The sequence below is a fragment of the Panicum hallii genome, chromosome 1 (genome assembly GCF_002211085.1).
Source record: "Panicum hallii strain FIL2 chromosome 1, PHallii_v3.1, whole genome shotgun sequence".
In the NCBI taxonomy this organism is placed as follows: Eukaryota; Viridiplantae; Streptophyta; class Magnoliopsida; order Poales; family Poaceae; genus Panicum; species Panicum hallii.
The window spans coordinates 13,245,792-13,264,435 of NC_038042.1; positions in this window are offsets into that span (position 1 = coordinate 13,245,792).

Consider the following 18,644-nt stretch of genomic DNA (forward strand, 5'->3'; position numbering starts at 1 on the left):
GGTATGAGCACCTCATAGCCTCGATGCAACCAAGGAAGTACTCGAAGAAGACTTTCAAGATGGAGTTTCAGAAGAAGCCGAAGACTACTTTAAAAGTACTCGAAATGCCTGCAGTACTCGGCTATGAAGTGCTCGGGGGCTTGTCAGGGATAGATCCCCTGGGTACCGCAAGGAAGCTACCCGTGAGGAAAAAGAAGTCTGATTCCTACTAGGATTCCACTGTAATCCTATTAGGACTCATACCTTGTAATCCTACTAGGACTCCTACCTTGTAATCCTACTAGGAACCCCGTCCCCTGGGATATATAAAGGAGGGCAGGGATACCTAGATAGGCATAGAACCAACAGAGAACCAGCAGAGAGCAGCCAACAGGAAACATCAACACCCAAGGCAATACAAACCACCATATAGGATGTAGGGTATTACGCACATCACGGCCTGAACCTGTCTAAATCTTGTGTTCCTTGCACCTTCGAGTTCCTAATCTTGGCGTCTCCTCACCTAAACTTACCACCTCGGGTATACCCCTCGGTGGGCAGCCGGTAAAACACCGACAAGCGCACCGCCGACGCCGGCGATGAGAACGATGCTGAGCGCGACGCTCGCAGATTGAGGAACTAGAAGTGCACCACATGCAGAAGGAATGCCACGGAGCGCTAGCACCACGTGCGGCGCGACCTCGACATCGAGTTCGCGGCAGCTGGTTAACGGGGTTTTTTAGATCCCCATAGCCAACATCGTGGGTGTTGCAGCCAAACTAGCTTCCAGCCAAGACCCAGCTGCACAACAAGCTTTGCGACTAGCTCCAAAAGGCGTGGCTGTAGCTTGATTATCGGAACCCAGCTGCATGACAACTCGCCAACTAAGAACAAGTGGGCGAACGTCACAGTTACCCATAGGCCAGCCGGACTCCCGTGGGACACCCTCGACAGCGCCTCGGAGGCAACCAAGGCAACAGCGACACTATGTAGAGTAGTCGCTCCGCAGGCAGGAGGCCACGGCCAGCTCCAAGGGGCAACTAGGCACCACCTCCTCCACCACTGCAATGTCGAGCCAGCAGCTACAACCGTCGATGACCACTCAAGTACCTGCAATGAGGGGCGCGGTGCTCGCATCATCATTGAAGCTCGATGAGAAGAGCAAGCTGCAGCTGATGGCTAATGCGTACCAGATGACAATGATTGCTTCCCGGCATTAATGAGTCGATTCAGCTTGTACCAGTACCCGGAGGGCTTCAAACCGATCGGCATCACCAAGTATGATGGCAAGAAAGCTCCTCAGCTGTGGCTTAGGTGCTATTCTACGGCCATAGAAGTCACAGGCAGCTCCAACACCACTAAGGTCGTCTACTTCCCAATGGCCCTGGAGACCGCTCTGCTCACATGGCTGGAGAGCCTCAGGAAAGACTCCATCGACTCTTGGGATGTTCTGAAGGCTGTCTTCACCGACAACTTCCAAGGGGCGATCACCCGAGCAGGTACTTGTCATGATTTGCCTCAATGCAAACAGGAACATAACAAGGTCCTACGATCCTACACTCAGGAACATAACAAGGTCCTACGATCCTACACTCATCATTTCTTCGACACGCATGCCACCATCACAAACATCTCCGAGCAAGATGTTATCGACTGCTTCCACAATGGCATTACCAACCAAACTCTCTTTAGAGGCTTTGGCCGCAACCGACCCAACACCGTCGTGGGGCTCTGCGACATGATGCAAGCTTGGGCAGACTAGGAGGAGTAGGAGCGTGATCGCTTCTCGAAGCGCAGCAAGGGCAAGGGCAAGGGCAAGGGCAAGGGCAAGGAGGATGATGAACCAGCGGACAAGTTGGGAGGCACCCAATTCCAGAACGCATGAAAACCGTAAATGTAATCTTTGGTGGTGAATACGGCTTAAGCTCCAAACGAGCTCAAAAGCTAATGTTCCGCGGGATCTTGTTTAGCGAGCCAGCGGCACCACGACCACTCCAATGGTCGGAGGTCCCCATCTCATTTTCAAGAGATGATCAGTGGACTAGCTTCTTAGAGCCGAGAAACTTCCTGCTTATGCTGGATCCAGTGGTAGCCAGTGTCAGGCTCACCAGAGTACTCATAGATGGAGGAAGTAGCCTCAACCTTCTTTTCATGAGTACTTTGAAAAAGATAGGGCTGGATATCATAGATATGCTCACCCCAAGCAAGGCTCCCTTCTACGGAATCGTACCAGGGATCTCGGCCACACCACTCGGGTCTGTGACCTTGCTAGTTACCTTTGGCATGAGGGAGAACTAAAGGACCGAGTACATCAAGTTCAAGATGGCAGACTTCGAATCTTCATACCACACCATCCTGGGAAGACCCGCATTGGCCAAATTCATGGCTGTGCCGCATTACGTCTACTTGCTTTTCAAGATGCCAAGAAAGAGTGGAGTGCTCACCTTCTGCGGTGATTTGAAGAGGTTGTACGACTATGACTAGGAGGCTATAGAGTACGCTTTGACCATGTGTGTGCTAGATTCTTCATCTCAAGTACTCACGACCACGCAGCAGCTCTCCCAGTCAGGGCTGGAGATCCCGATGATGAAGGCGAACAAGTCCAAGTTGTAGACCACCAGGGATGTCGTACTCAAGGCAATCCAGTTGCAGGTGGGTGACTCATCCAAGACAGCCCTGATCGGCACAGGACTTGGTGACAAATAGGAAAGCGTGCTCATTAGTTTCTTTAGGGCCAACTGAGATATAATCGCGAGGAAACCAGCGGATATGACAGGTGTGCCCAAGGGGCTGATTGAGCATAGTTTGAATGTAAATACTAAGGCCACCCCCAAGAACCAGCGACTCTGTAGATTCCCTCAAGATAAGAGGAAGGCGATCAAGAAAGAGATAGCTAAACAACTCGCAGCTGGTTTCATCAAAGAGGTGTTCCACCCAGAGTGGTTAGCTAATCCTGTCCTTGTAGAAAAGAAGAAGAATAATGAATGGAGGATGAGTGTTGATTATACCAACCTCAACAAGCACTACCTGAGGATCCCTTTGGGCTACCACGCATCGACCAAGTCATTGATTCCATCGCCGGCTCCGTACTACTTTGCTTCCTTGATTGCTACTTGGGCTATCGGTTGGCGTTTCTTAGCATTGCTACCAGGATTGTCAGTCGTTGGCAATGGCATCAAGAAATGCCTGTGGCAGAACCAACTTGAATTACACCGGCTCAAGTGCGCTGATCCTACCTGGCGCGCCAAATGTCGGAGGAATTCTCCAGCCGGGTGGCGGAAAGCACCCGCCTAATCCTAGTTAAGGATGGGTTTGGAGGAGACTTAGGGGCGCACGATCGGTGGACAGATGAGCGCAGGAAGGATACAAAGATTTAGAGTGGTTCAGGCCGCCGGAGCGTAATACCCTACGTCCACTTTGGTGTTGTATTGATTGTGTAGGCCTGCCTGGAAGTTGGCCTGGACTTGTGTTTGTCTGTGTCTGAATCTCTCTTCTAGCGAGTGCACTCTCCCTTTTATAGTCCAAGGGGAGCGCTTACACTGAGCGGGGCCCCGACATGTGGGTCCGGCCTACAGGAGCCTGTTCTACGAGAGATATGGAGGTCATCTCCTCGAGCTCCTCTCCGTAGTCCTCTTTGATCGAGAAGTTGATGCGTGTATCCACAGTACTTCAAATGGTGTAACCCCGTGGTCTGTCGGGTAAAGTCCCGATAAAACCACCTAACTCGGGATCAAAACAAGGTACCTCGCACGAAGACAAGTCCAGAGATACAAACACCAATCATTTTACATCACAGGCATAATATTATATTATTATTCAAACATGTGTGGTAGCAAGACCTAACTAGTATGAATTTATACAAAACTGTTCAAAGTTAGAGAAGTTGCAGTGGAAAAGAAAATGCAACACTTCCAGACGTCGCGGAACGGATATTGAGCTAAGCCCCAGCTCAATATCACTCGGAGGGACTTGTGTTGGCCAGGGACGGATCCCACTCCACGGACCAACCATCAGGAAGAGCATAGGGCCATGGCACAGGCAGAGTAGAGTCCTCAGGGGGATTACCTGGAACAAAAGTCACATTGCAAGGCTGAGTATTCTAATACTCAGCAAGGCTTACCCGTTTCATGGTATACTTAGCCATGTAGCTAGACTATGAAAGCTTATAATGGTTCTAGGTATAGTTTCAGCTGAAAAGCAGCAAAGAGTAGATCCTTAATTTTAACTTTTAGCTTTCAGGTTCTAGTTGATTATCCATTCTAGGTAAGCAACTAGAACTATTCAAGCATGGTAGAATCTTTTAAACAAACATCATCTTTGATAATCATAAGGTTGCTCTTGTTACTCTATGTGGCAAAGGGATCAAACAGTCTCAATCTCTGTAAGAAACGGACGATTCTAAATCGAATTTAGAAAATCTTGCAAGGGTAAACCTAACTCACACGCTTGGAACATCCAGTGATCGTTCCGAAGCAACCGTTTGCCTTTCATTCCGACTCATGGATCAGTGCCACCACAAGCGACTGTAGGACCATACGCACATCCAATGTGCAGGATGTCGTCTATAGCGCGACTACATGACCGTACTCCTGTCCGCTATCCGAAACGTACTCCTACATTGTGCATGACTGTAGGACGTACTCTCATCCGCTGCAGAATGTACTCCCGCACGTCGGTGCATGTGCAAAAAAAAAACCAAATTATGAGTGGTGGGGGGTATGTCCACTCCTCGGGCCGATCGGTTACTAGGCTTACCGCTTACCATATTTCACGGTATGTGGCTAGTACTTTCAAACGCTTAACCACCGCTACCACACACTGCGACCTTATCAAATTTTCATCAACACAGACGGGGTTTTTACCAAGGTCATGAATCATAATCACAACCCCGTCCGTCAACCTTATAGTGGTTGCAGGAATGTAAACATTGCAACTCCTATAAAGCTCGCGAGTGACAGGGAATCACTCAACTTCTACTAGTCCTATTAGCTTAGCAGCTAGTCGGACTCAGGTTCTAGTATTCAATACATAGGTTCTTAGGAATATGCAACTAAGGTTTCAATACAAGTCCTAGAAACTTAAATGCACAAGTAGATATACATAGATATATGAATTGCAGTGTAATAAAAATAGCGGTTTATGTCCGGGGCTTGCCTTCTTGGGTGGGGTTGGGGTTAGGAATGTCAATAACTTCCGAACTTTGGTTCGGGGCTTCAGTTAATTCCTCGGCGATGTTCACTTGGTCTTCCGAAATGCCCTGCTCGGGTTTCGGAATCAACTCGTAGGTTCCATCGGTGAGGGTAGTCGAATCTAGATGATATGCGGTGATTTGAAGCAATGGTTATTGATTTAAGAACTCTACTTCACGATAAAGTTGCAATCCAACAATTCAAAGTCAAAGCATCACAAAACAAGGATTTGAATTCTAAGAATTCTAATCTACTTCTTTGTAAATTAAACTTATGATAACAAGTTTTATTTTTAATTTGAAATCTAGAAAGGTTCTGGTCTTATATTTTGATAAATGTGTTTACCTCTATTAAATGAGCTTACTGTAAATTTTTCATAAATTCTTGAAGACAGAAATTAAGGTATTTGAATTAAGTTTAAATTTCAAGTCTAAATCCAAACCTTAGGTAAAACAGTGCTCTTAAATGCTTGACAATTTATTATAAGCCACTTAATATCAGAACTACATATGGCAAAAAGATCTAGGCAAGAAAGCATTAGTATCATACTTGAATAAATTGATTTCTTTTCAAACTTTATTTGCACAAAGTTTAAATGAGTTTAAGTTAAAGTGTAATATTGAAGGTGAAATTTGCACACAAGTTTACTTACTCCCTAAACAGGTTGCATACCGAAAATCATATGAAATAAAGCTAGCATGCAAAAGTTATATACAAGATATCCTTTTGCTAAACTTTAAAATAACTTTAAAGCATTTAGTGTCAAACTAAACTCTAGTAATATAAGTTGTAGAGTTTAGTTCAAGGAATCAAACAAAACTGGTTTGACATTTTTCTCAATTTCCTACGAATTTCTATAAATTTTTAAAGATCACTGATTTGAATTGGAAGAGAGGGACTGAAATCTTGCAGTCAGACCCTTAGAAAGATTTAAATCAATGCAATCAAGTCCCTAGCTCGTTGGGGAAGAGAGCCGAGACTTGCCGGCCAAATTCCGACGGCGGTGGTCGCTGGCAGCGAGGGGAAACCGGTCAGGGAGGATTAGGGGGTGAGTGCCGGTCTAGCTGGGGGTGATGTGATGGTCGGGGTCGACCGGAGGGGGTAGAACGGCGATGACCCGAAGCGGCAGCGATGGAGCTCGTCTATGGCGGCGGTGTTCCGGCGAGGGGGTTCACCGGTGGTGGTCCACAGGTTGGGGAAAAACTCGAGGGGAACAAGGCGGTTCGATTGATCACCTTGGCAAGGATTGAGGTAGTCGAGGAGGTAGATTTCCACGGCAGACCGAGGCGGCGGCGGAGAGGTCGACGGCGACGGTGATGCTCTGGTGATCAACATCGGTGAAGGTCCTGCGCACGAGCATCGGTGAGCCATGGGTGACGCATTGCTGCATTCAATTGAGGCTAACAGCTACGGGAAAGAGGTGATCGACGGTGACCGTGACGACGGTGGAGAAGAAGAACACCGGCGAGCGTCGGAAAGGCCAAACTGGAGCTCAAAAGTAGTTGATTGAAGGGTGGGCGAGCTTCACAGGGGCACGGCGAAGATGCCGGAGGTGATAGTGTGGCTGGAGAAGGGGCGGAGCGAGCTGTCCACGGCGGCGGCAGGGGCTGCGGCGGAGGTTCGGTGAAAGCAATCAAACAGAAGAAGGAAACAGCGGGCGCGTGAGGGGTAGAAGTAGTCGAGGGGCATCCTGGAGCATGCTTTAAGACCAGGAGAAGGCACAGCGAGCAGTAGCAGCTGCTGTCGACCGGCGGCTCGATCTGGCGGCCGGGCGGAGCTCGGGTAGAGGCGGGCGGCGTGGCGCGCGCGGAAGAAGGCCAGAGGGGAAAAGCTAGGGCGGTGGCCGGTCTAGAGGCGATGCGTGAGAGCTGCCAGAGCAGGAGGTGGTGCCGGTAGGGCTGCAGCGGCGGTGAGCGGCGGTGGCCAACAACAGCAAGGTGGTTCGGTCGGGCGACAGAGCGGCATGGCGTGCTCGGGGAGGGCCAGCAGAGAGGGGCTAAGGCGGTGGACGAGCTCGGGGGCCACGCGTGGAGCGGCGCTGGAGCAGGAGGTAGCCTCGGGCGGCGCGGCACGGCGGCCAGCGGCAGCGCTGCTGCGCGGCAGAGGGGGAACAGAGGAAGAAGAAGGAGGGGGGGGGGGGGCGCTAGGGGCTGAGTTGAGAACTTCAAAAACCCCAGGGACCTCACTATAACATAGAATTTCCTACTATTCTAAAGGTCAAATGAGAAAATTGTCTAAATAAAAGTTGTAGAACTTTTTAAAACCTACAACTTTGATTTAGAGTTTAGATTCAAAAACTCAAAGGATATAGCTTTTTTTAAAAAAAACTTTGGACCTAATTCAAACTTTTCAAAGTTTTTGTCCTTAGTTAGGTAAATTTCATGTATTCTTGGACTTAATTGCAAGTTTTATACACTGCAATGATGACTAACATTTTTACACATTGACCCCTAGTAAAATTTAAGAGTTACCTTTGTAATTCAAATATTTTGCATAAAAGGGCTCATATTTTTGAAACAATTACACATAAGTCCTTATTTTCACACATTCACTCAATTCAATACACACATTACACATTCTTTACTAATGTTTTAAAATTTTGACACCTAGGGTGTCACAACCTTCCCCCCTAAAAGGAATCTCGTCCCGAGATTACGAGAATGATATATTAGAAGAAAGTTACCTAAGGATTCTTAAGGAACTCGGGAAAGTTTTTCTGAAGATAATCTTTAGTTTCCCAGGTGGCTTCATCAATGGTATGGTAGTCCCATAAGATCTTATACATCTTAAGCTTCTTTCTTCTAGTGACTCTCTCTTTGGTATCTAGAATTTGAAGGGGTTGTTCGACATAAGATAGATCAGGCTCGATCTCGATGGCTTGTTGTTCGATGATCTCAGTAGGCACTTTGTTGCATTTCTTGAGTTGAGATATATGAAAGACATCATGAATGGCGGCCAACTGAGAAGGAAGACGAATTCTGTAAGCCACTGGGCCACAGGCTTTGGTGATTTCAAAAGGTCCGACATATCGGGGTGCTAATTTTCCCTTTATGCCGAAACGTTGAACACTCTTAGTAGGAGATACTCGAAGATAGACGTAATCTCCTACTTGGAACTGTAATGGTTTTCTCCTTTGGTCGGCATAACTTTTCTGTCTAGATTGGGCTGCCTTAAGATTGGCAGCTTGACTTTATCTTCGGCTTCGGTAACTAAGTCTGGTCTGAAGATTTGGCGTTCACCGGTCTCAGACCAACTCAAAGGAGTTCAACATCTTCGACCGTAACAATGCCTGAAAGGGAGCCATTTGAAGACTGGATTGATAGCTGTTATTATAAGAAAATTTGGCCAAGGCTAGACATTTGTCCCAGTTCGTACCATTGTGAATGATACAAGCTCAGAGCATGTCTTCAAGGATCTGATTAACTCGCTCAGTCTATCCAATACTTTGCGGATGATACGTAGAGCTTCGAATTAGCTTGGTTCTGAAAGAAAATTGTCATTGCTCCAAGAAGCGCGCAACAAATTGTGCCCCTCGATCAGAAATGATTGTTTTAGGGACACCATGCAGTCGAATAATTTGCTCCAAATAGATTTCGGCAAACTTCTTAGCAGTATAAGTTGTATGCGCAGGAAGAAAGTGAGCGATTTTGGTGAGTCTATCAATGATTACCCAGATGGAGTCATGCTTTTGAGATGTGTTGGGAAGTCCAACGATGAAATCCATAGTGACGTCTTCCCACTTCCAAGATGGAATAGAAAGTGGTTGGAGTGTACCGGATAATTTCAGATGACTTGCTTTAATTCTCTGACAAGTATCACATTCAGATATGTATTTAGCAATTTCTCTTTTCATCCTGGTCCACCAAAAGTTTTGCCTAAGGTCTTGGTACATTTTAGTACTTCCAGGATGAATAGAAAACTTAGACAGATGTGCTTCATCAAGGATCTATTTACGAAGCTGATGATTCTTTGGTACAACAATACGGTTGTTGAACCATAGAACTCCTTGATGATCCATGTGGAAACACCTATATTTTGCTTCTCCCTGAGATAGTTTCTGTTTGATAATTTTGATATCTTCATCATGTAATTGCGACATGATGATCTTATCTTGAAGAGTAGATTTAATAGATATGAGATTCAGTCTTCCTTGAGGAATAATCTCCAAATTGAGTTTCCTCATTTGATAGCAGAGATTTTCACTGAAGACTTCTATGGATAGGCAATGATAATGTGCCTTGCGGCTTAGTGCATCCGCAACCACATTAGCCTTGCCGGGATGGTAGTGTACCTCAAGATCATAATCCTTGATCAGTTCTAACCAACGCCTTTGCCTCATATTTAAGTCAGCTTGAGTAAAAATGTATTTGAGGCTCTTATGGTCAGTGTAAATATTACACTTGGCGCCCATAAGATGATGTCTCCAAATCTTGAGAGCGTGAATAACAGCTGCTAACTCAAGATCATGGGTTGTATAATTTTGTTCAAGATTCCGGAGTGCTCTGGAAGCATAAGCAATAACCCGGTTGTTTTGCATAAGCACACAACCAAGTCCGGTTCCGGAACCATCGCAATAGACATCAAAAGGCTTGGTACTATCTGGTTGAGCTAGTACTGGAGCAGTGGTTAAAAGTTTTCTCAGTGTGTGAAATGCTTCTTCGCACTTATCATTCCAATGGAACTTAACCTCCTTCTTAAGTAGCTCAGTCATAGGCTTGGCTATCTTAAAGAAATCTGGAATGAATCGACGATAATATCCTGCTAATCCAAGGAAACTACGGATTTGATGAACTGAAGTTGGAGGCTTCCAATCCATAACTTCTTAAACTTTGATTGGATCAACCGATATGCCTTCACTGGAGATAGTATGTCCTAAAAATTTCACACTATCAAGCCAGAACTCACATTTAGAGAATTTGGCATAAAGGCGGTGATCACGTAGTTGTTGAAGAATGACATGTAAATGATCAGCGTGATCTTCTTCAGTCTTAGAGTATATTAGAATATCGTCGATGAAAACTACGATGAATTTATCAAGCTCTGGCATGAAGACTGAATTCATAAGATACATGAAGTATGCCGGTGCATTAGTGAGTCCAAAAGACATAACTAGATATTTATAAAGTCCATATCTGGTCGAAAAAGCTATTTTTGGAACATCGCTAGCTTGATTTTGATCTGATGATAACCAGAGCGTAGATCAATTTTAGAGAAGACTTTGGCTCCAGCTAGTTAGTCAAAGAAGATGTCAATGTGGGGAAGAGAGTACTTATTCTTTATAGTGACCGAATTGAGTGGACGATAGTTGACACATAACCTTAAGCTATTGTCCTTTTTCTTTACAAAGAGAGTGGGGCATCCCCAAGGTGAGGCACTTGGGTGTATGAAACCCTTATCAAGAAGATCTTGAAGTTGTACCTTTAGCTCGGCCAGTTTATTAGGCGGCATTCGATATGGCCTCTTGAAAATAGGAGCTGTACTAGGTTGGAGCTCAATAATGAACTCAATGTCTCGATCTGGTGGCATTCCGGGTAGATCGTTTGGAAAGACATCAGGATTTTCACAGACTATAGAAATGTCTTCTAATTTGATGTCTGTGGTTGCATACACACAAGAGTTGAAGTGCTCTTGTTGGGGTAGATAGAGGGTAGTGGCTCCATCATATAGTGAATCAATCTCAATAACTCGGGAGGTGATATCTTACACCTTATGTTTTGTCATCCCATCCATTCCAAGTATGATATCCATACCGTCTAAAGGGAGTAAAACCAAATCAGTTTTTATTACCTTACTACCCAACTATATTGACACATATCTAATCAGTTGATTGGAATTAATCTTTCCCCCAGGGGTAGAGATTATGTACGACCCCTTGGCTTGACAATAATCAAGTCCCACTCGGGAAACACATTTGTCACTAATGAAGCTATGAGTTGCACCAGAATCAAATAAGATAATAACGGGTTTATAGTCGATAGAAAATATACTCGTCATTATGAGGGCTCCTTCTGCAAGTCCTGCAAGGGTGGTGAAGTTGACTCGCCCTTGCCGGACTTGCATTACTCGCTTCTTGCCCTTGCCCTGATTGTTTTGATTAGAACTTTGCCCTTGATTAGGCTTCCTGGGTCGAGGACAGTCTCTGATGAAGTGATCCGTACTCCCGCAGTTGAAACAACGATAAGTGTTGCTTCTCTGCTGAAATTGTTGAACATTTGGCCTTGTGCCAAACTGTTGCGGCTATTGCGGAGGCACTGGATGTCTATACCCTCCTTGCTGTTGGGGCGGGCGGAAAATGAATCTGCCAGGTGGGGTATTCCGCTGCGGCGCTCTGATCTGTGCATTGGGAACAACACGATACCTTGGTGACTGAGTACTCGAGGGTCCAGTAGGGGTCTTCCATTTCTTCTCGGCATGATGTGCCATGATACAATCCTCCTGGGTTAGGGCCATATTAACCAGATCACTGAAAGTATTAGCCTTAATAAGGTTCAGGCGTTCCTTGAGCTTGGTACTGAGGCTACGACAGAAACGATCCTGTTTCTTTGCATCATTGTCAGCGTGAAAGCCTGCATATTGGCACAGATGATTGAAAGTCTGTGCATACTGCAGTACCGTACAGGTGCCTTGGGTGAGTGCTAGGAATTCATTCAGCTTTCGCTCCATCAGTCCTTCAGGAATATGGTGTGCCCTGATGGTAGTCCGAAATTCCTCCCAGGAGATAACATGGCCATCAGGTTGCATGGCACAATAGTTATCCCACCAAATACGGGCGGCACCACGAAGTTGTTGGGCGGCAAAGTGAGCTTTACTCGAGTCCGCACATGGTATAGTAAGAAGGGCGAACTTCGATTCAATGGTATGAAGCCAGGCGTCGGCATCCAAAGGTTCTTCAGCTTTACTGAAAAATGGGGGCTGAGTACTGAGAAAATCCTGATAGCTTGCAATTTGGGGGTTGATGTCATCACGACCTCCTCGGGGTTGTTGACGATACTAGGTCTGTTGTGTTTGTACCAGTAGATTAAGAAGTTCCGTCTGTCGTGCCATAACCTCTGCTAGATTTGGGGTGGTGGTGGCGGTTGTTGGGAACCGCTAGCCTGGTCTGGCCTGAAACCTTCAGGAGTTCCACGCGTAGCGCCAACCATCTGAAAAACATGTAAGATGTCCATTACATCAAATTATCCTTGCTTCCACTTTCAGAATATACCGCACACAAAAGGAATAGATAAAGATAGTACAACAGATTGATAGCTCGATAGATAACTGAACAGGAACTCAAGTGGCCCTTAGGTCAGATTGGACTACACACTCCCTATGTTACACCATACTACACTAAACACATCTAGGATATTGACGACAAGGATGAACTAGAAGTCGTCGAGATTGCCCATAGAAGACTGGCTGCTGGAAGAAGAATGATTGAGCTGAGGATTAGGTTCTGGATCTCCATGTTCTGAATCTATCTCAGACACACCTTCAATTTCCTCGGGTTCTTCTTCTAAATCTTCCTCCTCTTCTTCTAGCTCATTCAGCACCAGAGGAGGCATTTGCTGTTCTTGGTGTGACAGTTCATGTACTTGTAAGCTAGGCATATAATTTGTTAGTGTGAAGTATGTGTTTGTTAGCGTAAAGCTCATGTGTGTTTATGTGAATCTTTTGAAAATTTAAAGTGCAAGTAAAAAGGGGTATTTTGTAATTACAGAAAAACCTAGGGTTGTCTTTGCAAAAAGTATTTGGATTAGGGTAATTTCAAAATAAGTGAAAGGTGGTTTTGGTAAACATGTTTTTCCTATGTTATCCCTTGTGAAAATGTATGTTTATTTGAAAGTTTCATTTGAAATGTGTATGTTGAAGTGTGTAAAAAATTTCGGGTAAAGTGGTGAAAATAAGGGTGTTTATGTAATTTTATAAAAGTACAAGTCCTTTTGTGCAAGTATTTGATTTACAAAAGTAATTTTCAAAGTTACTCAGGGCTAAAGTGTAAAAAGTGCAAGTCATCTTGACATGTCTATCCAATCATTATGACGAGTCTATCCCGTCATCATGACATGTCATAAATGCTTGCATTTAGGTCCTGAATATTATAAAATTTCACTCTTTAGGACAAAAGCAATTCAAATCCAACTTTTGTTCAAAATTTCATGTTTAAAGATGTAAGTTTTGAGTTTTTGAACTTGAGCCCTAAAGCAATGTTGTAGATGGGAAATTTTGCTTTACAGACAGGTCCCTGCAATTTTCTGAAATTGCGCATAAGTCCTTGGGGAAATCCATTCCCCCTTCTCCTCTGTTTTTCTTCTCCCTGGTGCTTATTTATCCTCTGCCGACGCCTTTCTCTCTCTCTGGTCTCCACCCTAGTTCTTCCCCTTCCTCTCTCTCCCCTCCACAGGCGGGCGCTGGCGCGGCTCGGGTGAGCCCCAGGGGACGGCAGGAGCTGGGCGGCGCTGGCTCGCGGGCGCGCAGGTGCGGGGCACGCGGGAGCAGGCGGCTCCAGGCGAGCGGCGGCGGCTCGGCGTGGGCTTGGGTGGCTGGCGGCCCGAGCGGCTGGGCGAGCGCAAGCGCACGCAGGCGCGCAGCGCACAGGAGCGGGAGCGGGCGGCAGTTGCTGGGCGCGCGGGGGCGGCTCGGCTGGTGCAAGGCGCGCAGACGCGCAGAGCGGAGGCTCGGGCGGGCCCAGGAGCGGAGCGCTGGCGGAGGGCTGGAGCGCGTGAGCAAGTGCTGTGTGCGGCGGCTCGGCTTGGGCAGGCGCTGGAGAGCGCGCGGAAGCAAGTAGCGGGCGGCCGTAGGCGCGGGTATGGACGCGGCTCGCGCGGGAGGCGTGGCACAGACGCGTGAGCGGTACGGGGGCCAGGCGGCACGGAAACGAAGCTCGCGGCGTGGCGGCGCGCGAGTAGAAGAGGATTGGTGTGGCAGCGCTGGAGCACGCTCGAGGCTCGCGGTACTGGCGCGCGCGTGCGAGTGGAGCTGCGGCTGCGGCACGCGAGTGGTGTAAGCAAGATGTGACACGGCCAAGAACGCGCGCGGTTCGGGCGTGCGCGGATGGAGGTGAGGTGTGGCGGCTTGGGACCAACCCGCACGGAGGGCAACGAGGCCGCGCACGGCGGTAATTTGGCAAGGACGGCCGCGGAGGGACCTGCGACGTGGCAAGGCCAAAGCGAGCGTGTGTCCAGCAGCAGGACGAGGAGTAGCGAGGAGCGGACGTGCGTATGGCAGAAGCACACGCAAGGGAACAGAGGAGCAACAGAGGCGGGTTCGGCAACAGCTTGCCTGCAAACAGCATAGCGTCCAGGGTTTCCTTCCAGGGTTCTACCACGTCGAGTGCTCGGCGTGGGGCGGCGGAGGCAACAGATAGTGATGCGGCTACGCTTTTGGCAAGGCGAGCCAGAAGGAGAAGCGGCAAAGCAAAGGCGGAGGTCCGGGCGGAATTGGACTGGCGCGTCCGCGGATGCGAGCGGAAAGTTCTACCGGTGGCCGACTCAGCTCGTTTCCGCAGGCGTATGCGCGTGCAAGGCAACGGGCCACGCGCATGCAGGCTGGGGGCCGTTGATACGGGAGCAAGTAGAAGCGGCGCACTTGAGATGTAATCAAGCACGGCAGTCCTGCAGGAAGCTACGCGGGTGTGCCGGCCGTGTTTCAGTGGCACACGTGCGTGAGCAGAAGGAGTTCAACCCGTGAGCAGGAAAACCCTGAGGTTCACGGAGGAGTCAGCATAGCGAACCCATCCGGCTTTATCATCTCGTCCCCGGGATCCGCGACATCCAGCAGCTCTTACCCTTCACCGATCGTCCGAGCAAGACCACGACACCTCGAGGAAGCTCGTGAACCCTCTTATCGAGCCTCTTTGGATCCCTTCGCCAGAACATCGTTGCCGTGGCAAAGCCGACTATCGCCGCCACGGATCACCGTGAGGAATACCTCTCCGGAATCTCATCACCGTCGAACTCATCTTATCGCCGATCTTGTTCGCCGCGGGAGTTCACTTTCCATCTGTTCTTGTCCTTCACAACCAAGGCTACCCCAAGGTTTGCCCTGATTCACTGAATCTTCTTAATGCCGGCGATTCCTTTGCCGGAATATCGTCGTTATCTTCCTGTTATCTGTTTTCCCCAACTAGGGACTTAATTGCTTTAATTTAAAAAGTTCTAAGATGTTATTTGTAAAGTTTCCAAAGCTTTCTTTATTTCAAATCAGTGAACGTTTACAAGTTTTATGTTGTGCTCTTGAATTGAAAGTCTTGATTTGTGGTCTAGGTTAAATATTAGGGAATGAATGATTTACTTGTTCCTTGTGTTATATGCATGTGATATAGCTGAAAAGTAATCATAGGATATATGTCTTAAATAGAGATGTGTGATGTTTAGTTAATCCTTTCATATGAGTGCTCTTATCCCTGCCATCAAGACTTTAAATTTAGCTATTAGGTGCGACCTAAGCACATCAATCAGCTAAACCTCTGTTGTTTCCAATCGGCTCTGTTGTAGCCTTCAACGAGTAGCCGATTCTAATTAGTTGTCCACCTTTATTAGTTGTCCACCTAAAGCTCTGTTTAAATTTAGCTTCAAATCTTTTTGGTTGTTATGTGAATAGTGTGTTATATGAATGCTGGATTGCAACTGTATTATGAAGTAAGATAGTTTCATATGCACACTTTGAATGTCATGTCGCATTGCATGTAGATACGATTACTTCGGCAACGGTACCTACGAGATCTCCCGGAGTCTGCAGATGATGTTTCTGAAGACCAAATGAACGTTACCAAGGAATTAACTGAAACCCCAAACCAAAGTTCGGAAGATATTGACATTTCTGACTTCAGCCCCACCAGTAAAGGCAAGCCCCGGACATAACCCACTACTTTATTTACACTGCAATCTATGTCTATCTATCTATACTTATGCATTAAGTCTAGGAGTTGTAATGAAACCCTAGATGCATGGATACTAGGAATCCAATGTAATGCTCCTGAGTCCTTATCGGATAGATGCTCCGCTAATAAGGCCGGTAGAAGTCGGGTGATTTCCTGTCACTCGCGCGATATAGGAGTTGCTTGTTTACAATTCTGCAACCACTATAAGGATGACGGACAGGGTCATGTGCTGTATCATGACCTGAGGTTTTACCCTGTCTATTTTGGTAAAAGCTGATAAGGTCGATATGTGTGGTAGTGGTGGCTAAGCGTTTGAATAGTACTAGCCACATGCCGCGAAATATGGTAAAGCGGTAAGCCTAGTAACCAATCGGCCTGGCGAGTGGGCATACCTCCCACCACTCGATTAATTTGGTTTTTCTCACGCACCGACCTGTGGGAGTACGTTTTGCATGGCAGACAAGAATACGGGTTTTGTAGTCACGCTACAGACGTATGTCCTGCACGAGTGATGTGCGTACGGTCCTGCAAGTCGCTTGTGGTGGCCTGCCCACGATCCGGAATGAAAGGCAAACGGTTGCTTCGGAACATTCTATGGATGTCCCAAGCGTGTGGGTTAGGTTTACCTTGCAAGGTTGAATTTCGATTCAGGAATCGTCCGCCTCTCACGATGAATGAGACTGCTTATCCCTTTTACCACATAGAGTAAAAAGTGTAATTGTTGATGAAATAATCTTGATGGATGATAATATCTATCGTGCTTGTTTAGTATAGGTGCTTACCTAGAATGGCTAATCAAGCTAGAATCTGAAAGCTAAAATTTGAAAGTAAGTTATACTCTTAGTTGCTTTTCAGCTGAAAATAAACCCAAAACCTTTACAATGCCTTCATGAATCTAGTTAGGGGCTAAAGTATACCCAATCCCGGGTAAGCCTTGCTGAGTATTAGTATACTCAGTCTTGCTAGTTATATGTTTTTCAGGTATAGTCTTTGAAGATCCTACTCTTCCCCTGCCTTGGCCCTGTGCTCTTCCAGATGGTTGGTCTGTGGAATGGGATCCGTCCCCGGCCAACACTAATGATCTCGAGTGATGTCGTGCCAGGGCTTAGCGTGACATCTATCCTGATGACGTATTGTAAATCATCGCGTATGTTTTCCGCTGCCAAAAATCATAACTTTAACAATTTGTAATGTTTTCTCTAAATTTGAAACTTCGTACTTGTTTTGGAAACTCTTGTAATGTAATTCCCTGTAATGTAAAATATGATGGTGACTGTATCTCTGGACTCACCTTCGTGTGAGGTAACCTTATTGATCCTGTGTTCGGTGGTTTATCGGGACATTACCCGACAGGCCAAGGGATTATACCGTTTGAAGCACGTTGGAGCCCTCTGGAGTGGACTCGCGTACTTGAGCCGGTATAATTCAGGTTGGTTCTGCCACACTTGGAGCCTCTCAATATGTCCAAGGGTATCACCTAATTCTTGGTTCAAGTCATGGACTTGTTCTTGCAAAAAGTCAATTACGGTGTTGCGCTGGAGAATTTGAGCATCACCCTCCAAGATCTGCACCTCCAAATGTCTAATGGTAGTATCCCTACCGGCAATTCCTTGACAAAGTGAATGAATCTGGTCATCTTTCAGGGTAAGATCCCTGTGAAAATCCTGGGCCAGATTCACCATATCGTCCATACACCTTTGCTTGAGTGACTGGAAGCGATACTGAGCGTTCATATACTTGATCACTGCCCTGAGGGTCTCTTCTGCGAGATTTCCAAGTAAATGTCCAAAATGGTTTGTTCTGTAGATCTACTCAGCATCGTTTGCAAAAACTGCTGGAAATAGTCCAATGGGATAAGCTGCTACTTCCTCCGAATGCTGTTCATGTAACACCCTAAGGTAATTTCCTCAAATTTTAATTAATTTATTTGGGGCTCGAATAAATTTTCCAGGGTTTTCTCTAATTTATCTCGTATTTAAAGTAATTTTATAACGTAAGTAATTAAAATATATCATAGGATTAAAGTGTTTGTGCATTCATGCCGCAGCATTGTTTTTATTTGTGTTGAGTGTATAGATTTGAATTCAAATTGTATTTGAATTCAAGTAGAATTGTTTGAATCAGTGGGGTAGAAAAGGAAAAGAGAAAGAATAAAAGGAGAAGCCAGCCCAAACCATTCCTCTCAGCCCGGCCCACTTTCTTTTCTTCCCTGGACTCCCTTCCCTCTCTCCTTTCCCTCCCGAGGCCCAGCACAGCCCTCTTCTCCCTTTTCCCTTTTCCCCCGCGTGGGCCGTGCCCAGGCCCAGTCTTCCCTCAGCCGCGCCCTTCCTTTCCCTCTCGCTGGCCGCTCGACCCCAACCGTCAGTCCTTTCCTCTTCCTCCTCACGCTGCCCTCTGTTCCGCTGACCCCCCGCCCCGCCGGCCGCACCTTGGCAACCTGGGCCCGCCTCTCTGCCTCGCAACCGCGCCGCACCCCGGCCCGCGACTGAGCCCTTTCCAGAAGCTTCGCCGCAGAGCCAACGCTACGCGGGGTAGTTGCGCTTGATCCGTTTCCCCCGCGTGTAACGATCCCCGCCGGGATTCTTGCGCCAGCTCGGGCACGCGCGCCAGAGCTC